The sequence below is a fragment of the Hipposideros armiger genome, unplaced genomic scaffold, assembly GCF_001890085.2.
Source record: "Hipposideros armiger isolate ML-2016 unplaced genomic scaffold, ASM189008v1 scaffold_37, whole genome shotgun sequence".
NCBI lineage: Eukaryota > Metazoa > Chordata > Mammalia > Chiroptera > Hipposideridae > Hipposideros > Hipposideros armiger.
This window is the reverse complement of record NW_017731387.1, coordinates 2,599,335-2,621,713: the sequence shown is the minus strand read 5'-3', so window position 1 is coordinate 2,621,713 and position 22,379 is coordinate 2,599,335. Positions and strand designations below refer to the sequence as shown.

The 22,379-nt window shown below is 43.0% G+C and overlaps 1 long non-coding RNA gene across 1 annotated transcript in view; it reads right to left on the bottom strand.

Moving 5' to 3' along the window:
• Window positions 1–21,855, bottom strand: part of LOC109380455 (uncharacterized) — a 50,041-nt gene extending 28,186 nt beyond the window's left edge. Inside the window, exons 1-2 of the long non-coding RNA XR_002123478.1 lie at window positions 21,579–21,855; window positions 21,090–21,222 (exon numbers count right to left, since the gene is read on the bottom strand). This is a non-coding gene — a long non-coding RNA (uncharacterized LOC109380455). The remainder of the gene's footprint in view (window positions 1–21,089; window positions 21,223–21,578) is intronic.
• Between the last annotated feature and the right edge of the window lie 524 nt (window positions 21,856–22,379).

The following is a 22,379-nucleotide window of genomic DNA, read 5'->3' as shown; positions in this document are numbered from 1 at the left end:
GAGAAAGGTGATGATCCGAGTTTGCAGTCCACTTCTCAGCCAGGAGCTCAGAGTTCCAAGATGGAATCAAGATGAAAGATTTCATCTCCAATCTGAAGAGCCCTCAGAACCAGATATGGGGTTATTAACCAAAATACCTACAAATTCAAAATACCTTTTTCTGATTCTGTTGTTGTTTTCCAGCTCTTTTTAGTAATCTGCAGGGATGGTAAGTATAACATTCTTCTCCTAAAGCAACACACGTTCCCCCTTGAAAGGCCAAACCTATAGCTAAGGTGGCTCTATTCTGCACCACCACCTGCCAACTTCATAAACCTCCCAGGTGAGCAGGTATGGTCTACCTTATAGGTAGTCGTTAATCGGCTATTGTGTTACAGCCATGCCAATACCAGTTATTGGACGCCACTCAGGGATTCGCTTGTAGCCAAAATATGCCTATTGGATTGCCAAATAGTACAGTAATATTTTGGCAACACTTATCAAAAACAGTTTGATGTCAGGCAATGAAAGTTTTAGTGTGGAGATCATGAAGTAGTTGAAAAGTGAAAAGTATATCTTACTGACAAGATCTGTGAAAGTGAGATATTCTCCAAGTATACACCATGTGTTCTCTAGCCTCTTTCAATGTCCATAGTTTTAAAGGTCTAGTCCCAAAATCCAGGTTCCATAAAAGGTGGCTGAGTATTCTTCAGTGGAGCTAGGAACCTCCTTTTCTACGTACAACATAACGGCGAGGTTAGGGGTTCTGCTTACTTAGCCCGTTGTGGCATTTTTCCGTCTGAAAAGTCATCTAGTGGTTGAATTCACTCTCAACCCAGGAAACCAACTGATTATTATAAGGAACTGGAACCAAGGGGAGCTGGGTGGCTCCCTAGACTTATTTGAAGAGCATCCCCCCAAAATTCTTGTCCACCTGGGATCTGTGGATGTGAACATATTTGTAAAAGAGCCTCTGAAGATGGGATCAGATGAACTTCTACAGTGCTGGGGCGGTCCCCTAACCCAATGCCGTGATCTTATAAGGAGAGGGGATTTGGATAGACACACAGGAAAATGCCAGGTGTCGATGGAAGGAGCGATTGGAGTGACACCGCTGTAAGCCGGGCGGCCATCGGCAGGAGACAGGAGGGAAGCATGGGACAGCGTCTCCCTCAGAGCCCCCAGAAGGAACACACCTTGCTGACACCTAGCTGGGCTTCTGGCCTCCAGAACTGGGGGAGAATACATTCCTTTTGCTGTGAGCCACCTAGCTGGTGGGGGTTTGTCACGGCAGCCCTGGGAAACTAACATACTCCCCAATAACAATGCATACAAACCCCACTGTCAGTTCACTAGTCAATGGTAGTCATATCAAGGACTGATTACACGAGCAAGAAGCAGCATTAAGATTGGTGGTATTATAGCTAAGATAGGTAAGAGTAGCTTTAGACCACCAGAAAAGGAAAAAGGTTATCTGGTTTACTCCTGCATTACACCCCGTTTCTCCTGGTACTTACAGTCTGATTGGAGCGGGCTGGGCATCCTGTAACAGCCTTTTTGAACCTCTCCAAAGATTTTGCTAGGCTCTCAGTGACGGCTACCTGCCTGCCATAACCATCAGCCAAGGCATTTTCTTTTCTTTTTTTTTAGCCTCCATGCTATGAACAACTACTTGGAGCCTCACTTACTTTTAGAATAGACGTCTCTGTAGGAAGCTTTCCAGCACTCTGAAGCTCTTTAGTTTGCTAAGAATTCTTATTTGGGGTTCCTAAGAAGGCCAGGAGGGCTTTTTGTTCCAGAGTACTGCAAAGTCATGTGCCGCCCCAAAAGGATCTCCTACGTTCGCTTTTATCCCTCTCTGGCTCACAGCAAGCTCTGGTGTGCACGCTGACTTCTGCCATCTGGGCACACATCATGCCACAGGCAAGAAGTCAGCATCCAGAGGTAAGAAGTGACGGCATATTCTGCCTGATAGTTTCCTATTTTGGTGCTAAGGTATGACCCACCATAAATAAGATGAAGTTTGAATTTTCCAAAAGCATTTCTAACAAATCTGTTTTGAGTCCAGACCATTCATAACTAGAGGTTAGATGGTTATGACTCTTCCCTTCTTCAAGGTATGAAAGAGGAATGTCAGAATTCAAATATGACCATGATGGCTGGAAATACATGAGCAAGAAAATAATAGGATTTCACAGGTGGTCAGGCTGATAAATGCTGTGCATTCGCAGTGAGCATCAAAGACTCTGCGTCACAGGGGAGCAGCACGTTTTAAGGAGAGTCTAATGTCAAGCTGGTAGAAGCCTCCCCTGGTTAGGTGCTCCTGATACAGTGCTCAGACAAGGGGAGTAGGCTTTTGCCACTAGATCAAGAGAGGGAGACCACTGATCTGTGACAATCACCATGAGATTGAATCAGAAGGCCAGGCTTATCCATATCGCTCATCTACAGATAGACAGGAAATCTAATGATGATTAAGTCAGTCCCAGAGTAGGTGGTAGGAGAAAGGTTAACTTTAAGTCACAAAAGTCCCGTTCATATTTAGGTCCCCAGAGAAAAGGTTCCCTTGGCAAGAACTCCAGTAAGTGATTTGGGGGTGTAACAATTTCATAAAAGTTGTTAAATCACTGCCTAGCATTGGTGAGCGTGTAGGGAAATTAGAATCCCTTATCCACAAGAAAGCTGAGAGAACTGTTTGGGTGTAACTCTTATGGGAGCCAGTTTTCTATTGTGATTCAAACCCTTTCAAGTTGCCAATTTTTAACATTTCTCCTTTTAGCAATTTATCATGAAAATTTAACTGGACAAGTCCTATATACAGGAATATTTCTTGTACCATTGTGTATAAGATCAAACAACTAGAGACAGTGTAAATGTACACATGTCAATCTAATAGTGGAGCATTACGCAGCAACAAAGAATGATTGAACAGCAATGGGTCAGCATAAAAAGATATTCATAACATCTTGTTGAGTGAAAAAAAGCATGTTAGTGACAGTTTGTAGAGTATGAATTTTCGTAAAAAGAATATAAAGGTATATGTGATTATTATATATTATGCCATATTATTAGAAAAAAGTCTAACCAGTTACCAGAAGGTTAACAGTTGCTATCTCTAGTGATTTTTTTTCCTTTGTGCTTACCTGTATTTTCTCAGTTTTCTATAATGAGTATTTATTGCTTGCACAGTAGGGAACGTTTGGAGTTTGTGGCAGAGAGAGCTAATTACTGATGTCTACTGGGCTGCAGACTGTGTTTTCAAGCCTATGTTTCATGAGCAAAGTGTAGGTTAAAAATGCAAGCATCTTTTGAGTTTTAAAAGAAGCATGAACGATTCTCCCCACATAAGTTCAGTCCTGCACCCCCGTAAGGAACTGGGCTTACAGTTACAGCAGCCCTTGCAATGGAATTACCAATTCCATTACCAAGGAATGCAGCACAGAAAGAAACTCTGAAAAGCAAGAATTAAGCCATAAAGTGCAAAAGATAATGTGGTTGTTGTACGGAGATGAACTCCAGAGGCATCCAGCATTTGATATATTGCTGAGTGCTGCGATTTCCCTTGGGTATAATTAAACTCTGAAAAGCTTGGCCCAGGATCACTGATATAAATAGTCCTCTGCGTAGATAAATATGTTCCCCACTCCTGTATGGGTGCTTTGGTTGTATTCGATTAGACGGCATGATAAAAACATAACTAAAACAGATTCTGAATTAAGGTTTGGAAACAATCAGAGCAGCCCAAAAGATTAATCCTAATTCTAATACAGAACTACAAGAAATTCGCGAAAACCATTACAACAACGATTACGAACACAAATTACAAATGCCATAATGACAATGAGAGCAAAAGTCGCCTGAACACCTGGGAAGCCAGATCATCTTCTATGCCTTATAAACCTTGACAATTAGCCCATTAAATATTTAACATTTAAGGACTTCAACTGGAATGGGTTAGCCAAGCAGGAATTAAGTCTGAAATTTCAAGTGTCTTCAACCTTATGTGGGTTCTAATTGGAACACACTGTTAAAAATGACAAAGTCAGGGAAAGGGAAAAACTGGACATTTGATATTAACAAGTATTTAACTTTTATAGCTGATAACAGTATTGTGGTTATACTTTTCTTTCTAAAGAGTCTTTAGCCTTAAGAGCTACATTTTGAAATATTCAGGGATATAATGATATGATGTCTGGGATTTGCTTTAAAATAATCGGATAGTGGGGAGGGGGGCGCTATACATGAAACAACACAGGCTTCAAAGTGTTCACATGTCGGTTCATTACACTATTCTCTTTGTTTTTGTGAATATCTGAAGTTTTCTACCAAAAGTGTTTTTAAAAACTATTTGCTACAAAACCAGCTCCAATATGCTAATTATTCTGTGTTACTGTATGTTACATGCACTGTGGTGAAAGAAGCCACTCTAAGGTAAAGTTATAAAAAACTTAGCTTATTTGGTGATACATAAAACCACATTTGGTTCATGAAAGAGTGTTACGTTGCAAAGGAAGAATTAATAATCATCAAAAACATAAAATTAAATGAGTAGAAACCACTGAGATGAAAACCAATTAAACTATAGAACTTTGGGAGTCAGACTTAAATATTCCAGAGTTGAGATTGTCACCAAAAGTGTGGGGTGGGGGTGAGGAAGATGAGGGGAGCATCTTATTTGAACTGAATTGAGATAATTGATGAAAACAGTGATTTTTAAAAAATCAAATTCTTTGTGAAAGACAAGTACTATTATATAACAGCAGCTGGTTATCAACAAAGTAGAAAGGACTCTATTGACAACGTGAAATAAATTAAAGGACAAGGTGAAGAGATGAGAAAACCAATTTGATTTCAGAGATCGCTGGAAAGCCTGCCAAACACCAGGCTTTCACTCCTTACATGGTCGTTACAGTTCACCCACATTTTGTTTCTGTTTAGTATTTCAGATGCCTTCTGAAGACCACTAAATGAGTAAGTACAGTGGTCCCTCCTTTATCTGCGGCTTTGCCTCCCGTGGTTTCAGGTCCCCGCAGTTGACCATAGTAAAAAATGTTACATGGAAAATTCCAGGAATAAACAACTTCTCCAAAAAACCATTCTAAAACATGTCATTCTACATGGATATCTATAATGCTGGTGAATATGTTTCTTATGCTTACAAGAAACAAATGTTTAGAAATCCATAAATTTAGAAACTTGGTCCTTGGGTGTTGATTCTTTGATAAACCGGTGTTTGCAAATTCAGCTTTTGTTGAAATGTCATCAGGCAAATTACATTGCCTCCAAGTTTGAGAGAGAGACTCCGGAGAACAACGCAGGGGACACAAATGACATCTCCAGGGCCAGAGTCACGTGATTCCCCCCAAGAGCCCTCGCTCCAGCTCAGGCCTTGGGATAAAATGAAGACCCAACTGTCATCAGCTAAACTGACTTAGCAAACCCTGTGTGTGGGTATGATGACCAGATTCCTGCACTGGATTTATTTCCTTATTTCCTTCCTTCCTTCCTTCCTTCCTTCCTTCCTTCCTTACATCCCTCCTTTTATTGAGGTATAACTGACATATTATAAAAGTTTCAAATATACAGCATAATGATTCAATGTATGTATACATTGCAAAGTGATCACCACAATAAGTCTAGTTCACATCCATCAGCACGCATAGTTACACATTTTTTACTGTGATGAGAACATGTAAGACCTGCTCTCTTAGCAACTTTCAAATACAGTATTACTAGCTACAGTCACCATGCTGTGACCCCATAATTGATTTATTTTATAACTGAAAGTTGGTTCTGAATTTTCTTAAACTAAAAGCCAGGCTCTTTTCTGGAGGTGAAAAGCTTTAATCAGTTAATATAAGACAACATTTCTCAAAGCATGTTATGCTAAAGATCGTCTCTATTAGATGTCTTGCCAACAATTATTTTCATTTTAATTATCTTAAGTAAGTTGGGGGGTGCGGAACACAGTACCCCTTCTTCCTTGATGGTTCATAATGCACATTAGTATTTTTAATTCCTGCACTAAACTGAAAAAAAAAGTCTCTCCCTAAATCCCCTCCTGTTGTTGAGACTGTTGTGTTGTGTGGCGGTTACCTGATCCCTCTCTTTTTGTTTTAAGTAACTCTGTTACTGTTTAGAGGTCATTCGGGATATGGCTTACCATGTTGACATTTGGGGGGTTAGTTTTATGCTGTTTTTTAGGTTTTACTTGAATCTAAAGTTTCTTCAAGGAGAGCCTTGTATAGAGAGGGAAGCTGTAGAGAGAATTAGCCCTTCCCAGCTACAGTAAATGAGTCCCTCACCCAAAGTAACCAGAGCTGAACTGTAAACTAACGTGAAATCCCACAAGTGATGTGATCAAAAATTTTGAAATTAATGCGTTATAATTGATGCTGTGATCGCTGGAGGCAGCCCAGGGAAACGATAGGTATTAAAAGGTGCTAATCCCATAGAAGGCCTGAAAACCCCAATAGCGAGATTTGCCTTGAATACATTACACAGAATTAGGGCCAAAAAGTCATAATAAAAAATAATGTAAGTGAGATTGTCACTTTCTCCAGGGGCCGATGAAGACCTGGAGTAAAAATCGGTTAGGTTTGATCTCCTTGCCCTGCTGTTTATCCAACTCAACCCAGACAGAAATCTTGCTGACAGATTCAGGGCACACCTCCCAGCCGTTATAAGTGGCAATTGCTCCACTAGCATTGTTCCCATTTCACTCCAAGTACTTATGACTTCCGTGACCTTGCTCTGTCTACACCTTTCCAAAGAATTCCAGGACACCTACAGCAAAACGGCAGTCCCAATCAACGTTATTACGTCCCACTGCCTCCTGGAGCTTGTAACATGTATTCTAGACTTTCACCAAGCTTCCTTTATGACTTCTTAATTTTTTCTCCCTCTAGCCGCCTGTTTCTCCCCTTCAATTCTGAAAGGTTCAATTCCTCGATTGCATTAGCCTTTATCCTTATGGCTTAAAGTGATGGATAAAGAAATACAAACACATCAATGAAGAAATAAATGCTCAGGACCATCGTCTCAGCGTTTCATTCTTGGTACTTCCATTGAGTGTAAGTTTGCCACTTTTGATTTCATAGTTCCAGCTTCTCAAATCCCTGTTTTGTCCATTTCTTAAAACCATAAAAATTTCTTAAAACCATAAATGAGAAAAAAAAAAGCAAATGTTTTACTCCACCAATATTGTCCCCTACCCCTTTCTTTAATTTTATTTCCACATTCTTTATGTTCTGGCATTCCCCATAACCTCATATAATACATAATCACCTTATTGTTTCACAACATGGAAATGTTTTTTACTGGTATGAAATCCTCTCATTTATGTACTCAAAAGAAAAAAAAACAGTCATAGATGTTCAATTCTGGGAGATGGAGACGGAGGTCAGAGCATGCTGAAATACCTAAATAAATCTATAAGTGGCTCATAAATAATCGAACAGGCCAACAAACTAACTCAATTATACCAAAAAATGATTGCTCAGTACCCCATATTAGATCATTTGTGGTAGAAAGCATTTGAAGTTCAATATAAATTTAAGCTCCCTTACCACTGCGTATGGTTTCCAAAAAACGCCTGTCTGGTAAGGTGAAATTTTCCATGCGTGGTGTCAGCCCAAAGGGGAAACAGTGATGGAGGGTTGAAGAAAATGCTCAACAAAGACTAATGATTTAGGAAGAGTAAAAAAAGTTTTTAATTTTATCATAAAGAAATTGTTTTGAGAATACACAGTTAATCTAAAATAACCTAGACTATTTATGTTGAAGTCTCTACACAAATTATTGCATACAAAGAGGGAAATTAATTTCACTCTAAGATAAAAATCCACCTAGGTGTGTCCCCAGAATAAGAGTACCAACTACATTTAGAGCCACCTGACAAATTCTTAAGAGCTTGGAGTTGCACAAAACTTAGCTATCAAATAGTAAAATATATTTAGCCTTGCCTAAATTAGCTTTGATTTTATCAGTCTCTGCCCTAAGCAAATAGTAAGAAAAGCCAACTGCTTTGAGAGTGACTCTTGACTTGTTATTTGTGATCCTGAGTTTATTGTAACAATGTTTCGCACGCTGTTCCAACTCCTGAGTATATCTCACCTCCTCCATGAAGTCTTCCCAGATTAACCCCATCTGAGCTTACGTGCCACTCATCCTCAAGTGCTCTTTCATGAAGCAGCCCTCAGCAGTCTTGTGCAGCTCCTTCCCATTGCAGATCGCAAGCCCAGGATTCACATCTGTTACTAATTCTATTTCTTCTCCAAACTCCTAATCCAGGAGCAAGCGCCACAGAAGCGCACTGTGTACATCCACTCCAGCCTGCCCCTCCCTGAGTTTAGAAAACAACAGCCACCTGACCACAGAAAACAACCTCACCTCTTCTATACTAGCAACATTATAACTGAACTAGAGAAATGAGACAGAAAGGCAATGAGGATTTAGTGACTCTATTTAGAGTGCGATAACAGTTATCTTGAAAAATCTGTTTACAAGAAGGTTCAAGCTGATGTAGTGAGCTCCATAGTAACTGGAAGCAAGAAAAAAAGACAGTTTTTTTTCACTTTCAGGGAGAAATTACAGATGGCTTGAGAAGTCAAGAAAAGTGGGACAAGTTTCATTACAAAACCACAAGTTCCCTCAACACCAGACGACGTCCGACAGAAGCTGGGTTACCGATGAAGACACCACAGAAGCAAGTCCAGCCTTGGATGGAGAATTGGACCAGTACATCATGTCAGGCGCCTGCAGACACTGAGGTTCTAGCTCGGCAGACTCAATCTCTGACTTTCTAGGCATCTTTGCTAATTATATCAGGTCTCTGGTATTCAGGCAATGGCCAAAACCAAAAATTATTTTAAAGAAAAGTTTAAATCCTCAACAGAACCATCTCTACCTCATCTTTAAAAATGCCGTTTTTTTATAAACATGTTTTAAAAACCTCCTTTGGAACTAGCCACTGAAGAGCTTTTGGTGAAGAGCTGTTCCTGGAAACATAAGTACTCCAAAGATAATTGCACCGGAAAATCCGAATTGTTCCTCGGTAAGGTATCATTTTTCAAAAATCAGTCTAACGTGGCCAATTAACGTACGGGAGAATAATATGCCTTCAGAGAGATAAATACAGGAGCCTTCTTCCCTTGGAAATAAATGACATCCTAATGCTCGCAGAAGGTTCTCAGGAAATTTTTCTCTGACACTGAACTAAATACATGTGATTCATCATCGGAGAAGTACGAACAATCATGCAGCCCCTGGTTCCCTTCTGCTGCGATACACAGCTGATTTGGGTACCCCCGGTGGGCCCCTCTATCTGCATGGCTAACAGGAACGAAAGACACTTCCCTCTGGTCTCAGCCCCACCATCCTTTCTTCCCATCCCCCTCCTTTGGTTTTCTCAGGCTCAAAATAAACTTGTTAGAACCAACGAAGAGAAGGCGATGGTAGAGAGGGGTATTCAAAAGGCAGGTGTGAGTTTGCACAAGGCGTTCAGCCTGTAGGGCTCTCTTGCAGTCTCGGGATCTTCAATGCAGTAAAACCCATCTTGATTCTAGATCACAGCTGATGATTTTTTTTTTTCAAGAAAACCTTCCCGGAGAAGGGTCACTTAGTTAATCTCTAAGCTGCTAGCACTATTTTTAATACCTTTTCCCCCCTTTCTCCTTAGAATCACATAGGTATTCATTTATCTGTGCCAGACCTGTAAAACTTCAGCTGCAGGCCATATCTGTCAAACCTGATAGTGTTTTGTCGTCAGGACATTGTTAAGTGTTTTGTTTGTTTTCTGTTTTGTTTTGTTTTAATTTCAATGTCTTCAGTTTCACCACAGGTCCCACCAATCCCAGATGCCTTACGTAGCCTAATATTCTCACCTTTTATTACCTGTCTTGTCCCTGTAGGCACTTGAATTTGCATCCCTGAATTTTATGCAAAAATATATTCCTACTGCCCCTCGAGTTTGTCCATCTCTCTATTGTACCACAGACTGAGGGCAGGATATGTCTCCTACTGACTGCACATTTTCTAACGTCTGAAACAGTGCTAGGCATTGAGCATTGTATGGGTTTGGCAAACACTTAACATCTGAGGGAAAAAAATGATTATCAGAAAAAGGAGTCTGTGCCTCTTGGAGTTCCTTAGGCATGTGTGCAGAACAGAGTGAAAATATGACTTTATTCTGCCTCCATACTAAATAAAACTCCTGTTCCTTATTATGGTCTAATAGGTGGAAACATTTTTTTATAAACAGGTTTAAAATTTTTATTTTATTTTTTACAGAGGGCAAGGATTGGTGGAAGCAAGAATATGACTTTGTTAAGCCTAGAAAAAAAGCCTCTTTTTTTTTCCCTTTTTTTTTTTTTTCTCATCTAACTGGGTCCTGGGCTTGATTATAAAGTCCGTGGAGGAAAACGCAGTGGCCATTTGACACAGTCAGCACACACAGGAAGAGAGATTTTAATGAGGAGGGCTACTGGGGCTTTCCCCCCCCCCCAGTGTCCAGAGACGTCTCATGAAACGGAGTGTCTCTTTAAATAAATATGATTTCAAATCTGCCGCATGCATGTGGATATGCCTCTCCCTGTTGAACCACTTTAAGTAAAATGCTGAGGGTGGAAGGCTAAAGGCTTAGCACGGACCAAAGGGTCGAAAACAGGGACGACACAGAAGCTCAAAGGGGTCTGCTGACTGCATCAAAACGAGTTTCCAGCGGAAAAGATACGATTTGAAATCCGAGGTTTTCTTCACAGGCCTGATTACATATTTTTAGCACATCTCCCCAGTGCCTTTCTCCCTCCTTGTCAGCATTCTGGTCCCATTGCTTTTCCACGGGTGCCTTCATCTCCTCCTCGCCACCCTATTGTTCTCTGCTTGGCCCGGATGGACGCATCGTTTTTCTAAACGGCTGGCAGTCGTGTCCCCGTTCCCACCAACACCCACCCTGCTGCCCGCGGTCGGGGCTGCTTCCACTTAAAACACGCACGGATCAGCTACCAGTCCACAAAAGCTATTTCAGGTACAGAATTCCGCCGGCATGTTAAAAACAGACACGAGCACATGCTCGCGAGCTTTTATTGAATGGGTAAAACGTTTGTGCAGCTGCCTCCCACAGAAATGAGCGGGTTTGGGAAGGCCGTTTCTTCTCTCACAGAAACTCACATGGTCTTAATTCTTCTCCCCGCAGCCCATTGGAGAGCGCGCCTCTTTCATTTATAGACCCAACTCGCAGGCAAGAGGCTAAGCCAGGCTTTCGGGGCCAGGCTGACTCTGAACTCGCTTTTCTTTGCTTTGCTCTTACCCTCCATTGGCACCCGGACATTTTTGGGGTGTTTTCTGCAATGCTGTTTTTATTTAGTTGCCGTGGACTCTGTGAGGTTACACGCCATTCCTCTTGATACACTTCAGCAGTTTTCATGGCGATAACTTAGCATCTACGGCAAATGGCTAACTTTGGAGAGAAATATATGGCCCATCTGTCATCACGCAAAAGCGGAGCTGGCCACAAGTCCCCTGAGCAACTCCCAAACAACTCCCAAAGCAAGTACCATTGCCTTTCTCTGCCTGCCTTGAATTCTATCCATAGCCTTTCCTGGGGCCCAGGAACCATAGGAAAACTGCGCAGAAATTACAAAAAAGCAGTGTGCTAATTCTGAAAACACCCTCCAAAAAAAGGCATGATTTAATCTGTTGGGCAGATAGCTGGAGACGCAAAGAACCCCATCCCTCAAATGACTCTCTTTCTTGATTTATGGTTTTCTACCATCTCATCAGTCAAAGGTCCAAAGGAAGCTGACGTCATATTTTTAAGTGGCCTAAACTACCCAAATGTTCATTTTTCAAAGAATTGTTTCTTCATCTAGACACACTGTCCGGTCCTTCCCAAAGGGTTCTGATTACTACGAGAGAACACCCTTCCAAACCACTGCTAAGGAAAGAGGATTTGTGACAAACTCCTAATCCTTGACATTGTGTAAAAGTTTTCATGGGGTTATGAGTAACTTTACATGGAGAACGCTTGAAAGCAACGCCTGTCCTGTTGAAGGCCTAATTAACACGGACGAATCTGCATTGAAATGTTCCTTGCTGTTTTATCTGGGACAAGTCACTAACCTCCAGAGTCTTCGTTTCTTCATCTGTAAGTTGGAGATAATAAGACGAGCCCTGTGTGCAAAGCAGCACCTGACAGGCAGCACTCACTCACCAATTAGCCTCACAGATTCCGATGGAAGCATCGCAGTTATCATAACTTTCAAAATTGTGAGAGAGACGTACAAGAGAAGACTCTTACAGGACTCTGGGCTGGGTCCATCAACTTACTCGTAGACTGTTTATGTCACCGTTATAACTTTTATGTTAAAATTACATAAGAGAAAAACAGAACTATCTGTGTAAACGCAAACTTGCGTCACAACGGTTTGGCCTTGGGAGGGCTCGTGTGGAAAGAAATCTCTTCAGTTACTCAAGTCACGTGTCGCTGTCTTGGCCACCCCTCCAGAAGCGCCCTGCACGGAGACATGGAGACACATGCAAAGGGCCCTTAGCAAGCAGCTCCTAGGAGGACATCAGTGGGAGGGGGGGCAGGGCAGCAAAGAGAAAGAAGCAAGGGGCCACTTGGGGCCAGGTCCCATCCTTCCCGGACCCCGACTATGTGCCAGGTCTGGCTTTATCCTCACTCAAGGTAAGGGGGCTAGGGCTGGCACCCTTCAGTCTTTGGCTATGGGCTGTGGCCTAGGGGTCAGAAGTGTCGAGTTCCCAACGGGGAATGTCAACTGCAGGCACTTCAGACTCTGTAGCAAGTGGACAAAGCAGCTCCAGATCATCCTCCAGAGAACGCGGCCCGTGGACCACAAAACCCAAAGCACACAGAGGTGTGAGGGGAGCCCGGGTGGGGATCAGGGAGATGACCGCTCAGCAACGGTACAAGGGACAGAGGGACCTGAGTGCAGCACAGACTGCGTCCATGACTGTCACACATTCTACATTGTACCAACAGGCCAGCCTCACGAGGGAGCCTGTTTGCAAATATATGAGAGTAATTGTTTACAAGTCCAATGAAGAAATAAACTAGCACCTTCACAGTATGTCACTCGTGTATCCCCTCCCCACCGTGTACACTGGCATTTGCCACAGAAGCCACATGCAACTCTGATCATTTCCATACTCAAAATATTACAATTTTCACTCACTCCCATCATCCAATGTCCAGGCACAGTATGTTCTCCAAGACTCTCCGTGTTGAGTTTCTGCTATACCTCCAGCCACGTGTGTGTCTCTGTGTGTGTGTGTGTGTGTGTGTATACATACATGTAGATATATATACATGTCAGTTTTTTCTCAACCATTTGAAAATAAGTTGCAAACGTGATAATTCACCCTAAATTCCTCAGTATGTGTCTCCTAAGAGCAAGGTCATTGGCTTTCTTAGCCACAATGACGTTGGCATTCACAGGCTTAGATCTGGGATGGAATCTTAAATGAACTTACTCTTCCCTTTATGAACATCGAACGGATCTTCAGTGTGCTGTCACTTTTAGGAGCTATGTTTGATGACTAGATTATATATAAACAGAGTATCTATGCAGGGGGCCAGGTATGCATGCAGCAAAAGTCATGCCGTTTGGGGGCTGCCCATTCCTTAGCGGTTTTCCTGCTCTCAGTGTGTCCAGGTATGAGGAGAAGAACAGTATACATACTTCTTTCCTTTACAGGAGCTGAGTTCTTGAAAATCAATCGATTTGGATGGCTACTCTGGACGCCGTGAGCATAGATTCCACTGTTGCCAAATGTTGAAAGAGTTTTAAAATCAGAATTAGGCATCCTTTTTGCTCATGCTTATTTTTTCCTTAATGTACATCTAGTTCCAAAGGGGGTGAATTAAATGCTTGCTGGGTTTTTTCTTCTTTCAAAAGCTGCAGTTTTCCAAGATGGCATGCTGCCATTTAAAGCAGAGTTGTTAGGTATCTCTCTTGTGGATTGAAACTGTGGCTGAAAAGGCCATTTTTCAAGCAGCACTTAGGTTTTAGGAGCCAAGAGGGTCCTAAAATCTAAAGTGTCTCTACTTTTACTGAGGGAAAAACGTTATTTTTTTTTAAACCAGGAGAGAGTAGATGTTTTCACTCGTTTTTCTCTTTCAAGTCATCATAATTAAGAAAACCATTCATCGGAGAACTTTGGCTAGCATATATTGGCATATCAATCCATAAACCACCTTTCATTATTCCTATCTCAAACCTGTCGAGGGATGCTTCAAATATGCATCCTTTATGATTTTGTTTATGTAAATAACTTCTTACCTAAATCTGCAGTACATAAATATAATGCGTTTTTAGTTAAATGCTTATAAGGGCGCTCCTTTGTTCCTTTGTCAGCCAACGAAACAAACTTTACTGATGTTATAAAAAGCAAAGGTACAGGACATTATGGTATGACAATGTGTTTTAAATGTTTTCACTGTAACTTATCACCTATAACACTGAAAGTGAACCCCTAGGACTTCACCACCATCTGAAAGAAGAAATGAAGCCTCAACTTTTCCTCAGGGAAACACAAGGATGACTATGATTCCAGATTAAATACCCTGCAGCCATGCCACAGAGGTTGAATGACCTGAAGAAATCATCGAACAGATACATAATTTATAAATAAACTCTCCCCTCCGAACATCAGAGGCGGGGCCAGGTGAGGTGGAGCTGAGCCAGTTAGTTCTGGGCCACTAGTCCCTGAGGTCCTTCTGATGGTTTGTGGTGTCAACATCTCCAGGAAGCCTCCTTAACAGCTGTTCACCCCGTCTGCTATTTAGGTGCTCGTGTCAGCACTCCCATAACCTTTGTCATGGCTCTGGCTTGTCTACGCGTCTTCCCCAGAAGGCTTGCATTACCTGATTCATCTTTGGGCCCCTACTGCCTGCACAGGGCAGCACATGGTAGGTGCTCATGGAAGATGGGTGTGTATTGATTGATTGATTGAATGAATGAATGAATGAATGAATAGCTGGATCCATTCACAGAAAGTGCCAATTACTCCAGGCTGCTCTGTTGCAAACTCAAATACCAAAGTTAATCCCTCAGATTATTCCACAACCTGATTTCTTCCTAAATCAGATATTTACGTGTCAAAGCCTGAAATACTCTACAGTATGTGTTCCCAACCAGGAAACAACACCCCAAAGGGACAAAAATCTGTTCCTAGGTGGGTATGAAAAAATATCTAGATATTACCATGGTTTCCAGTCTCCCAAAGCTTAATTACACTGGACAAAACCTTATTCCATAGTATTTAACTCCTCCCAAAAGGGAGAAGTTAAATCACAGTTGACCCTTAAACAACATGGTTTGGACTGCATGGGTCCACCTACACATGGATTCTTTTCTTTTTTTAAATAAATACGATACTGTTTTCAATCTGCGGTTGGGAATCCGCGTGTGTGTAGGGCTGATGGTATGCAGGGGTCTATGCCTTTTTATAAAGGGGACTAGAGCACCCACAGATTTTGGTATCTGAGGGCATCCTGAAACCAATACCTCATGGATACTAAGGGACAAATTAAGTTTTGGGGGAGTTAGAAATTATACAGGTATTTTTGACGTTGCGGGAAATCGATGCTCCTAACCCCCACATTGTTCAGAACTCAACTGTAATTTATGTGTAACTTAATTTAGTAAATGTAATTAATTAACTTAAATCAGATTCCCGTTAAGAATCCCTGATCTAAAGCCAGTGGCTCTCTGCCTAGATGGGGACCAAACCTCACCTCCATGGTAAGAGATACAGAGTCAGTTGCCTACTTAACGAACTCCCATGTTTCTGACTTTTAATTAGAAGAAATTCACAGTGTCGATTTGGCCGCACAACACACTCTTGTGCTTTTTGCTCATCTCCTGGTCACACCTGCCACAGCACATCAGCTGGAGGCTGGAGACCCAGCAGCAGAGCACTGGGGTCAGTCTGTGAGACCAGGAATAGCGCGCAGGGGAAGGTAGGCTGAGCTGGGTTTTTCCAATAGAGATCTGTGAGCTAACGAAGTAACAGGAGACAGGAAGTCCTGAGGCCAGCCCCAGGCATCGCCTTGGATCATGTTCCAAAATGTCACATTAGGAGCCACGCTGTTGCCACTGTCTTGGCTTCAAGTATCGACTCTACCAAAAAGTTGTGCTTCTATGCCCCCTACCCCCTCCAGACTGGGCTGGGATGAGCACACATGCTATTTTGGAGCCTTAGACAAATTTCTAAAGGACTACACCCATTATGTCGCCTGATCACTTCTCTTGGCCTCAACTCCTCCTGGTTGTGCCTTCTTCCTCTTCACCTGCCTGTCACTGAGGTCTCAACAGTTCACGTCTTGGCACCGAGGGCTCTTCCAATAACAAGACATCGGGTGATGTGTTCCTTGATCATCTCATACCACACAGGCGCTGCCTGCTTATAAACTATTACGTGTTGCCCGTTCCACATGTTTTGGATTTTAAACAAATGAGGGAGCACTAAAAGGAGCAGATACATTCATGTTAAAGAGACACCTTTCACTTCTCTCTGTAATGAGTGTTCTGTAGAACAGTTTGGGAAAGGATGCATTAGAGACCCCTTGCTCAAAAATTATTAAGAACTGCAAGACGGGAATAGACAAGCATGAAGCCAATAGCACAGCCCTTTGCCATGTGAGGTGCAGTGTGACTGCAAAGATGTCAAGCCCATGATGCTGGCCCTGCTGCTCAAACCTGTGAGGAACACTGCCGGTAATCATGGAAGCCGGGAACTGCGGGGTGAGGAAATTAGAGTGGACTCGTCAGGACCTGGTAGAACCCCTGCTAGAATGGCTTCCTTCCTCCACCCGGATCGTAGCTAATCTTGCCACTATGATCCTAAGAGCCTCCATAGCTCTCTATTGCCTACGACATCCAAACACCAGGCACAAAAGGCTCTTCGAATCTGATCCCCGTGTGCCTTTCCCGGCCGTTCACCAGCTCCCTCTCCCGGCTACTCCGGCAGCTTCCCTCCACTCACGCTTCTGTAACGAGCCCTGTGTTCTCTCGCCTCAGGGCCTCCTGCCTCTGCCTAATCCGATATGTGTCCTTCCCACCAGCTCTCCCCTGCCTGAACCCTACTTCAACTTTAGGACTCGCCCTTACTCATCACTTCTCATTTCCTGCGTGGCATGCCCTCTATCCCCCTCCCTCAGGCAGAATTCATTTCCTCCTCATCTGTATTCTCACGGCTCCATATACTTCCTTACTTATCACTTTGTGTTATGGTTATGTCACTTACATGTCAATAAAATTTTGAAAGGGAAGGACTTACTTATTATGGTACCCTGGCACTGAGCCTGGCACAGAGTAGACACAGATTTTGTTGAATGAAACTTCTATGTAAAAACAATTCAAGCAAAATGATCCTTGGACCTCGCGTTCTAAAGTTTCTGTTAACCCAAGAGGCAGGATAATGGGTGAGCGGTCCAGCCTGGACTTGAGTCGTGGCTGTGTCACTCTGAGGAGTTGCTTAACTTCTCTGTGACTCAGTCTCCTCAGCTACACATTGTTAATAATAGCACTACCAACCTCCAAGAATCGACCCCAGGAATAAATGAACTTATGCATGTCAAGCATGTCCAACAATTTCTAGCACATATTAAGGGTTAAATAAAGGTTAGCTACCTAACACTTATGCCATATTGATGTTACTTGGCATTACATATTCTTATTCCAAAGTATAAGGCTTCTACTACAATCAAGATTGAAGAGCAAAATAGGGTTCTTCTAAAACTTAGACAGTAGTTGCCCCTGAAAGTAAAATTGGGAAGAGTCAAAAGTTTTGAGTCAGACAGAACTGGCTTTGAATCCCACGTCGGTCAGAATCAAGCTCTGCGCCCATAGGCAAATCCTCGAACCTGTGTGAGCTTCAGTTTCCTTACCTCTGAAATGGGCGTTACAATACATAGTCTGCAAACCAAGAGGTAACATGAGCCTGCTGGTATGTTACAGGCTCAAAAGGAAACCCAAAAAAATGACGGTAATTATTACCATGTGATCCGCCACCTGTGAAAGGAGCCCTCCGTGAAATACGGTCTAAAAGTGGATGGTGGTGGGACATTTAGAACTTCCAAGGCTAATCTATCTAATGGGCACTTAGCTACCGGGAAACATGACTGACTGGAAGAGACAGCTTCCTAGAAGAAGCTGATAACAGAAGGGTTGCAATCTGCGCGGAATGTAGAACACATGGAAACACAAGGTTCCATCCAGATTTTGACAGTGTTTATCCAACTCTGAATCAGAAAAGAGAAAAAGAGACACTGACTCTAAAATCATTGATGATGCGTCACAGCAGAAATACACCCTGTGCGGAGCAGAGAAAATGCACCAGGATTTACCCTGAGGTCATTAAAATACCATTCAAACCAACCCTACCTGTTTGCTCTGATTCCACGATCACCATGCAATACTCCATTCACTAATCCGTCCTTCCTATACTCTGGTTTCTCTTCAGATCGCATAAATCTTTCACCTTTTACTAATACGTCCTTCCTAGTAACTTACCTCCAGAGGCTGGACTCCCTAAATGGCAGAAACAATACCTGGATACTGGAAAGGCATAGTGTCTGGAAATTCATGAATTGTCGCTTTTAATAAAATCAAGTGTTGGTTGTTATTGTTGCTGTTAATTTAGTTAACATGAGCCCAACGTGAAGAGCCTGATGAAGTCTGAAGACATGGCAAAAACTCAAGACGTTTTGTTTTCAAACCAGGGGATAACTCCCAGGATAAGGAAACCCCATCAAAGGACCACTTCCCTGTGAAAACCTGGCTGGCTGGCCAGCCCACCGGCCTCCATGACATCGCTACCTTCACGATGCATCTCTAGCACCAATCATTTGGAGAGGAGCATGAATGACCCAGCCCTGAAAAAAAATGCCATTCAATGCTATTCTCCTTCTCACACATAACCCAAGGAGAATCTCGAAACAGTATTAGGTGTCTTTGCTGCGGACCATACATTGAATGTCAACGGAGCACGGGATGAAAATCTTCAGTACCATCCTAGACTCTGACAGTATCTCAAATCCACTTTCATATTTATAGTCACTTTTCCATATAAAATATGACCCGCTGTTGCTAACAGGCCAATAGTAGGGAAGATTATATCAATAATGTCTATGTAGGTATATTCATCTTGGTGTTTGTTCTAATCTACACTCTCCATAAAACTTGGTTAATAAGATAAAAGAAGGGCTGTCCTTTAGCCTTCCAGCCTGGTCCTCACAGAGATGCTTCTGATAACTCACCATAAGACACGCTTTTAAAAGTTGTTTCAAGAAATATGGACGCCAGCATTTCTGTTTTTTAGATACAGCCTCAGGAACACCACCAAACACAAGCTAAAAGCCTTCCGAGTGTTTTAAATCCAAGGATTACAGAGGATTTCACAGTTTACTCCTTGGTGAGGATGGTTTCTCAAAACATGGACCATTTGGGTTTTAAAAGCATCTGAGCAAGATAAATAAATCTAGGAGCCAAAAGGTACGTAAAAGTTGGAGAAAAAAAAAAGCCCTGAATTTATTTCCCAAATATCCTAAATGAAAACACATATTCTATTAAGAAAAGAGAGAGACACGCCCCTCCCCACTTTACTCTCAAAAAGGAGGATATATGAAGTGGCGCAGCCCCCAGAGAGCACTATTGGACTCACAACAGTCTCCGTGGTTTCACACATTTGTTACTAGACTGGTCCAAACAGACGTGGAAATACACAGCCACCCGCTCAGCAAAGAGTTCCCAGGTTACTTATAAAATTCAGCAATCTTCCCTAAAAATGTAAATTCTCTCTTTGTTTATCACGCTCCTCGCATAGAAATGTGTGATTAAATATGTTACATAATTACCAAATATTTACTAAACGTGGTCAAATTTACTGAGAATCATTTGTGCTGCAATTTCCTCTAATGCTTAAAAATGTAATGAAATCAATGTGTTCAAATACACATTTACTAAACTGGCGTGAATGTGATGAGAGATTTAAAAAAAAAACAAAAAAAAAACGCACCCCACCTTAGTGCCATGTGCGATTCCTGTTCACAGCACTAAGGAAAGGGAGGGGTGCAGAGGCAGACCCTCGTTGGTCAGCGGTGATCTCCACGCATTCGCATGTCACCCAAAAGGCTTTTGAATCTGGCACGGGCAAGGAGAACCAGGCTAAGCCAGCAATGAACTGATATACGATATTCCCCAAATCCCTCCAGTCTCAGGAGACAGCCTCCTCGACATGTCAACAGAAAGACAGTTGTGCAAAAATTGAGCCACTACACAAACTACTCATCTGCCCAGGTCCCATTTACATCTACCTCATGATGTAAAGTCTCTGTCCGTCATGCCTGGGGTGTTGCCCCAGCCCACAGCCTTCTCAGAGAACCCCCGTTGCCCACCCACCTGCAGATTGGCCTTCCCGTTCGTGCCATATGACCCTGAGGAGCTGGCATGGCCTGACCACAATGCAGCCCATCAGAATGTCTCTCTGAGAGTTGAGAGTTGTGAGAGAGGGAAGTCAGCCAGCCATGCTGGTCCTTGGTCCCAGCACATGCACACACAGCAGCCGTGGTGCAGCCGTCCCTATCACCGATGAGCAGCAAACACCCAACTGGAGAGAGAGAAAGAGAGAGGACAAGGAGGGGGAGAGAGAAGCCACAAGCAGAGGAGAAAGACGACCTGAGAACACAGGGCTGAGGTTGGGAGGGAGTGATACAAGCTGGTTCCCACCGTGGTCCCACCTCCTGTTTCCAGCTGCGTGGATTTCCTCCAGTTCCATGACCCCCCAACTCGTTGGCGCTCCATACCCGTCTATGCTGGCGCTTCCTACCTTCCTCTTGTCATACCTCATCCTCCCCCGATTCCCTCCAGAGGAAGCATGCCACCTTGAAGTAGCGTGTTCCTCCTTTCCCACCACCTTCTTCTCCCAGGTCGCAGTTAGAATATTTGACCATGTTTCTGTAGCTGTCTCCTGCGGCAGTAAACGAGGCAAGTTTGAAATCATCGATCTCTGTTCTCACTTCTCTCTTGAATTGGGGGCTTTCAGGCCCCTTTATTGAAAAGCATTTCCTTTTCAAATCCACTTACCTTTAATCAAAACCAGAAACATACAACCAACGGACCGCAACAAACAACCCCAGCGGCAACGATGCAGTAAGAATCCGGTTTTTTCCATCCACTTTGATTTCTGCTTAGTCTGCCTGGCGTCCTTGTTTCCAGCCTTTCAAAAAGAAAAAGAAAAAACCTTCTATCAGACTTTCCATGTTTTTTAATGACTTAACACATTGACCTGCCAAAAAGGCCCAAGGCTGGAAAACCCTAATAAGGGCTTATAATAATGGAGTTTCTCCCCAGAACAAGCCTCCCCCCAGAGCACCTGAGTCAGCCGGCTCAGTGGGGAGCAACCCCCCACAAAACCAGAAAGAAGGACTGTGTGCCCAGGCAGCCACCACAGAATTCCAGGGACAATTCAAGCCGACCAAAGAATCAACAAAGAGACAGCTCCAACCCTCCGCACACAAGGATTTTTTTTTTTAACTGCATTGACAGTAGAGTTTTGGGGAACCCGAATCTTACCTTTTTTCTTAGGTGTGGAGATTGCTATTGTTCTGAGATTTGATGCTATTGTTACAAACGCACATGAAGGACATGAAGGTCATTTGGTTTTAATGTGGAAGAGAGAGGCGTTCCCACGGCGGCGCGCTGGAATGAATTTTCTCGCAGGTCTTCAGCCATGAGAGTGCTTCTCTGCCTCTCCGCCAGGTGAAAACCTTCCAGGTGACGCTTTTTACGCAGCAAACTAACTGGAAATGGCCCTCGTGTTAAAGGTTGTTAAGCAGATGACTTTGACCTGTCTTCTCCCGCACCCCTAAAGGGAAATAAAAGGCACACAGGCTTTAAATCCAATTAAAAAAAAGTGCTTTACAAAAACTATCACCTGATAAAGAGCTCCAGAGCAAACCACTGAGGTAGCTCAGGAGTCACCTTTCTTCTCCGGGGTGTTTAGCATAAGAAAGAGGATGAGGTCATCTGAAGGCTAGGACCTCCTGAAGGCGGTTCCAGGCATCTGGTTTTATTATTAACCACTTCCCGGATGCAGGAGAACATTTTCGTTTGCCCTCTGTTTGTGGAAATCATCCCAAATAGACGTCCCAGCCATGGGGCACTTGCAGACTTGGTTGAAGACGCATATTAACTCATGGGTTTTACCTGGGAGCCAAAGGCCTTCCTGTAAATTGCGTTTTGAAGACTTGGGACAAAACCCAGGACAAATCTCCATTTTGAGGAGCTCACTCCCTGGCCTCCACCTCCTCTCACAGCAGCTCTCTTCTTGGGGTACCATGATTCCAACAACCACTTGCTGGTCCAGGGAACCCC